The 6,000-nt window shown below is 44.7% G+C and overlaps 1 protein-coding gene across 3 annotated transcripts in view; it reads right to left on the reverse strand.

Annotated features, from left to right (window-relative positions):
- RGS12 (regulator of G protein signaling 12) overlaps positions 1 to 5,086 on the reverse strand; it is an 89,951-nt gene extending 84,865 nt beyond the window's left edge. For 2 of the 3 annotated variants that reach the window (XM_049797909.1, XM_049797911.1), the window contains exon 1: positions 4,895 to 5,086. The gene's annotated coding sequence lies outside the window, so the exon portion shown is untranslated. Of the gene's footprint in view, positions 1 to 3,077; positions 3,102 to 4,894 lie in introns of those variants that run through there. The other variant, XM_049797910.1, reaches the window with a different exon arrangement.
- Positions 5,087 to 6,000: the final 914 nt, after the last annotated feature.

Genomic DNA, 6,000 nt, shown 5'->3' on the forward strand with positions numbered 1-6,000 from the left:
ATGGAAGAAAAATGACCAAGAAATCCTTCTGACATTGCTCTCTGCTACAGAACTAACAAAAAAACCCACTCAAAACTTTCACAGTATTTCTGCCTGGGACAGAACAAACAGAAAGGCCAAGTTCCACAAAAAAAAGAAAACCAAAACCACTAAAATACAATTTAGGATCAAAGTCTTAACTACTTAACTACATCTGAGTTGTTTGATTACCAAATTTTAAAAAAACACTGTTGGCACTGTTGCTTCTTGAATATTCTGCTAAATACTCAACTACAGGATGTGATTTCCTTAGGACCCTTCCAAATTCTAAATAGGACAGCCTTCAAGATACTAGAAGACATTCACTTGACTTTACTTTTGGGTTTTAGTTTGTATTTTTTTGAACAAAGGGACATCAGATTTTTACGTCTCCATAGTGCAGCTGTGACTGTTCAATGTAGTATGGTTTTTGCAAATTGTTTTAATATAGCAATTATCCAGCTTCAATAACAAAAGTTCCCCTATAATTTAAGAAAATAACTTCACTTTAAGAAGTAATGAAACTTCACACTTAACCTTTGAATGGAAATCATAACATAAGAAATACTTTGCAAACATTTAACCAAATCTCACACGTTGCTGTAAAAGACCCCTGTCAACTTGCATCATCTCGTGCCTTAAACATAGATGGACCTCTTCCTGATGAGGCTAAACTTGTGAACCAAGAGATCACTGTGCATTCAGCTATCTCTAATTAGGTCTGATACTTTCTGAGAATAATCATTAAACATTTCAAGATATAGTTCTCCAACCAAAGAAAACTGAACAAATGCTGAACAGTAAATAAAAACCTACTATCTAAGAGCATGAGTATATACATGTTTTAATTTGCCTTACAGTGAAAATTTCAGTTCCCAATTGTCTGGAGAATAGCCTAATGTGTCCCTTGGGTATCCTCCAAAACTGTCCTGCTTACCTGGTCAACATAAAGCCCTATAGTATCTGGCACCTAAAAGTGTGCTACTAGCTTGCAAGAGGAAAGGAAACAATTAAAAGAGTATTAATTATAAATAACTTGACTAAAAAAAATATAATAAAAGCCATAGTTACAAAAAAATTAAGATTCAATGTTGTAATGTTGAAGTGGCTGATAAGAAAAACAGATTTTTCCAGCTACCTTTCTAAACCTATAAAAAAATACCCTAAATGCAACTATAAAAAAAACACACAATGAAAATGTAGTTAGGCTGCTCTTGGGAAGAAGCAAACCCCAGTGCTTACCTCATGATTCCACATTTGCTATGCGAGGATTCCTTTTAACTCTATTCACAAGTCAATTTATCTGTTTGCCTGGCTAACCTATGCCCCTTACACATCAAGCGTTTATTCCAGATGATAACCACTGATAAGGGAAAATCATTCCAAAACCTGACCATTGTAAAAACAAAACAGCAGGCTGCTAATATATTACTTTTCTCTAATGGCGAAGTTCCACAGGTGTGAAGACTTCCAGCTATTAAAATATTTGTGTAATTTTGTGAGTGTAAAGTTCGGAAGTAATTCAACATTAAAGGGTTTTTTGCTATTAATGTGTATATACACGATAAAAACCAAATTAAAAACTGTGTTACATTACTGGAAAAGCCATCTCTTCCCTCCCTCAGTAGCTGAATATTATTGTGCATTTTTTGTGCCCATTACACCCATGACAAATAGCAACTCACTAAATTTATCTAGGAAACTTCAAGACAAAAGCCAAATGTAGCTCTTCTGCAAGAACCGTCAGCTTTCAAACATGTATTACTGCAACAATGGCATGACAGGCAAATGGAAAAATTATGACAATAGTGTTTCTCATAACCAGAGAGATTCCAACAGAGAATATTTGAGTTATAAACTGTTAACAAATTGGTTCAAAACTAAATTATCAAATTATCTAATTGCCTAAGTTTTAATTTTCTTTGCAGATTTGAAACCTGGAGCTACAGAGGTATGGCATAAAAATGGCACAAACTTCTACAGTTTCAAAGCAATCATATGTCTGAACATCCTTTTCCTGCAATAAATTACAAAATGTGCACTGTATGCAGTGAAACAAAGACATCGTTTTAGTTGCACTGATATAAAGTTTTGTAGGTGTCTGCATGTTTAAAAACATGAAATTGTTAGTGAACTATAGTGAACCTGTGATAACTGTGATGCGTAACCAAAGAAAATTATTTGAGCTGTTGATTTTCAGTTCAAATTAAATACTGAAGCTTACTGAGCCTACCAATAATATGCTACTGTAACTACTTCTAATAATTATAGCACTGAATTTTATTAATTTGATAGCATAATTACATTGTCATATACAGTATGTCAGAAAAACAGTTACACCACAATACTACAGTAGCATGGCCAAGCTTACTTTGACTTTCTGCTATCACTAAGTATGATAAAGTAAGTCTTAAAGAAAAAAGTCTGTACAAAAGATATCAGTGAGTATTAGTCAGGAGGATATGTGCATTTTATAGGTGAAAACAGGCCTATAAAAGCAGAATAATTTGTAATACATAGTAACTAAACCCTAAGCAAGTAATATAGTTTTGTGACATTTCAATATACTTATTAAAAACACTGAAAATATAAAATTCCTACTATCATTTGAAGAACACTGCAAATATAAAATTAATACTATTATTTCAGAAAGTTCATCAAAATTTGTACCAACACAGCTTAGTAATATGACACAGGACAAATATAGTTTAACAACTACAAAATATTTCACAGGACATTTCGGACAGAAACACTAATATATACAAATTAAGATTTGTTCAAGTATGTGAAATAACATAATTTGCCCATATACATCAGCTTTGTGACAGAACTGCAAAACAAAAAGAAACATTTGAGTTTTCTCCCAGCATACATTCTGGTCTACCATTCCAATCAATTATTTTGGGGGTATAAAACACCAAAAATACCAGTTACAGTTGAATTGTACTTTATCGCACAAACACTGCATTTCTTTATGTAACATTTTTACATATCCATGCTAGCTTTTCATGTCATTTTCAAACCCTCTACTTCAGAGAAAAGAATACTTATTTGCTTACTTTCAAGGGAGAGAGGTGGCTTGTTTCCTGCTTCTGCTCTTGATAACTCATAGCAACAAAAAGAGCAAACAGAAACAGGAGGCACATTCCTGTTATAGTCTATGTTAGACTATAACCTTAACAGTTAGAGGGCAGTGAGGGAGCATGTGAGGTTTAAGACTACAAAACTGACCACCAGTTCATTTTGAAAAGCCTTTGGAAACGAGCTGATACTCAGCACTACAGGATCCATGTTAATGTGGTGGTTTGGGTTTTTTTCCTTTTTTTTTTTTTTTTTTGAAAAGCAGAGAACTGTTTGGCTTCATCTTGTTTTTCAATAGTGAGACAGTAAGAGGATAAAGCATCCGAAGTGGAAGTGCATAAAGAAGAGAGACTGTTCCCTCATCTCTCACACAGGTCTTGAAGTACTGAAAAAGACTCTTCAGCATGGGTGTCACTCATTAAGGCAGAACTGACTTTCACAAATGATGCCACTACAAAGCTCAAATGAAGTTATAAAATTTGAATTCCACTCACTATTCAAATGCGGTACATGTTTATAGACAAGTTACACTAGAAATGTAACAGCACAACCTGCAAAGACAGCTACTAGTTGTTTCAGAACTTGGGCGGGACAGTGTTTTAATAAAAAAGTCTTATCAGCATTTCACAATTGGCAAAACATACCATTATGTTTCCTGTATAAGCAGCAACTGCTTTGCCAGAAAACAATTAGGTGTACCAAGTGCGATCATTCAAAAAGTACTGACTTTAATTAGTAACAGCAGGCTAAAAAACAGTTGTTAATAAAAACTCTTCTCAACACTGAAGCCAGCGTACAAAGCGTAAAGAACACAAACAGGACATTTGCCGTTTTGTCCGACAAGACTCCTGAGACGAAGGACAACGTTTTCTAAAGCTACTGTATAAACAGTCGTGTGTTTACAAGTCAGATTAATTTATTTGTTGTATTTCAGAAGGTGAAAAGGTTTTGTTGGTAGATAGGCGTTTTCCCCCTCCCTCCCCCCTTCTTTTCTTGCAAATACGTTCCAAAACTGACGGGACGCCACGAAAAGGGGCAGCACTTCAGACCGCAGCAGCGACACGCGAGATGTGCTCAGGGATAAAAGCGGTCGGGAAAAAGGCTTGGGATGGGTTGTACTCACGGCGCTTCCACGAGAGACGGGGGGGTGGGGGTGGGGGGCGGGGCACGACTGACTCCCGGCGCAACCCTGCGCAAAAGCCGCTGGAAAAGTTACACCGCCGGCTTCTCCGGCTGCAGCCCACCTCCCGGGGAGGGCTCCTGCCCCGCCGGGCGCCGCGGGGCGCGGGAGCATCCCGCCGGGCGAGCCGGCAGGCCGCGGAGCGGAGGGGAGCGGAGGGGCGGGCGGCGGGTCCGAGCCGCGGCCGCCGCCGCCCGCCCGCCCGGAGCAACGGTCCGCGGGGGTTACACATTAACCGCCCCGCGGGGCCGCCGCTTACCCGGGAGGGTGGAGCTGCGGGGAGGCACCTGAGCCCGCAGGGAGGGTTTGAAAAATGAAGCGGTAAAAAGACGGGAGGGCAAGGAGTACCCGCGGCGCGCACACGCACACGGACACACGCCCCGGCCCGGGGGTCGCGGGCAGCGCCGCAGCCTGAGGGGCGCGCAGAGGGGGCGGCGCGGGCGCTGCCCTCCCCCTCCGCTCCCCTCCCCTCCCCCCCCCGGGCTCCCCTCACGCCGCCCGTGGGCTGCCGCCCCCCTTCGCCCACTACACCCCGAGCGGGGTCCCGGGCCGGGCGCTCGGCGGCGAGGGGGATGGGAGAGCCGAGTGGGCGCTGCCCCGCTCGGACCCACTCACCTCCGTCCCCCAGGACTCCGGCTACTCTACTGAGGCACCAGCTCCCCCCGGTCACCGAGGAGACGGGCGCCGGGCTCCGCCACACAGCGCTTCGGCCACTGGCTGCGAGGAGCTGTCAGTCACCGCACTCACCCGGCAGGGGTGGCGGTCGGGTTCCCGGACAGAGAAAGGGGAGAGACAATACCCAGCGCCGAAAAACTACAGCTCCCGGCGTGCCCTGCGAGGGGCCCGCTCCCTCCGGCCGTGGGGAGCGGGCCGCGCGGAGCATGCCGGGCCGCGTAGTTCCTTCGTCTCCCCGAGCCGCCGAGCCGGAGCGCGGTGGGCAGTGGGCGCCCCGCCCCCTCGCCTCCAGCGGGGAACGGACTGCGCAGGCGCGGGCTGCCGGCGCCCTTTCGAACGGGGCTTCGCCGGCGCCCGCTGAGGGGGCGCGAGGCTGAGGCGGGAGGGAGGGAGACGGCCCCGCGGCCGAAACCGGGGCGAGGGGAGGAACTAAATGATCAGCACCGCACAGCGGGGACAGCTTGTTCGGTCCTCTCGGAGCCGGGAGGGCAAAGTAGAGCCAGTCCCCATGTTAAACAGCACAACGACGTTAGCTGGCGGGGCGGGGCGAGGCTGGTTAGAATAACCTGCAGCTCTGAAGCGGCGCTGAGGAGAAGGGGCAGGTTGGTCAGGGAGGACAGGGCGGGAGGCGTACAGAGGTGCATCAAACAGGTGTGCCGTGCCTCGAAGCCCAGGAAGAAAGTGAGACAGACCTTACAAGGTAAAGGGAAAAGTGGGAGGGAGCAGGGTGGCACTAGGTTCAACCATTAAGCCGCCCCATGAGGGTGAGGAGGTGGGTGAGGCATTTCATAGTAATTAAGCATCCAAAGGGCAAAAAAGCATGTGCAAAGGGCGAGTTTTGCCAGCCAGATGGAGCAGGGCACAGGCAACAAGTTCTCAAAGTACATGGGGGACAGCTGTTTATTTCAAAAGGGCAATACTAGAAAACCTTACTTTAAGTAGGAGGAATAGGAAGAGGGGAAGATGGTACACGTAAAAGTGAACATCGGTTAAGAGATTCTTGAGGAATATAAGGTCCAGAAAAAAGGGAAGAATTAACCAAAGGT

This window comes from Accipiter gentilis, chromosome 3, assembly GCF_929443795.1.
Source record: "Accipiter gentilis chromosome 3, bAccGen1.1, whole genome shotgun sequence".
NCBI lineage: Eukaryota > Metazoa > Chordata > Aves > Accipitriformes > Accipitridae > Astur > Astur gentilis.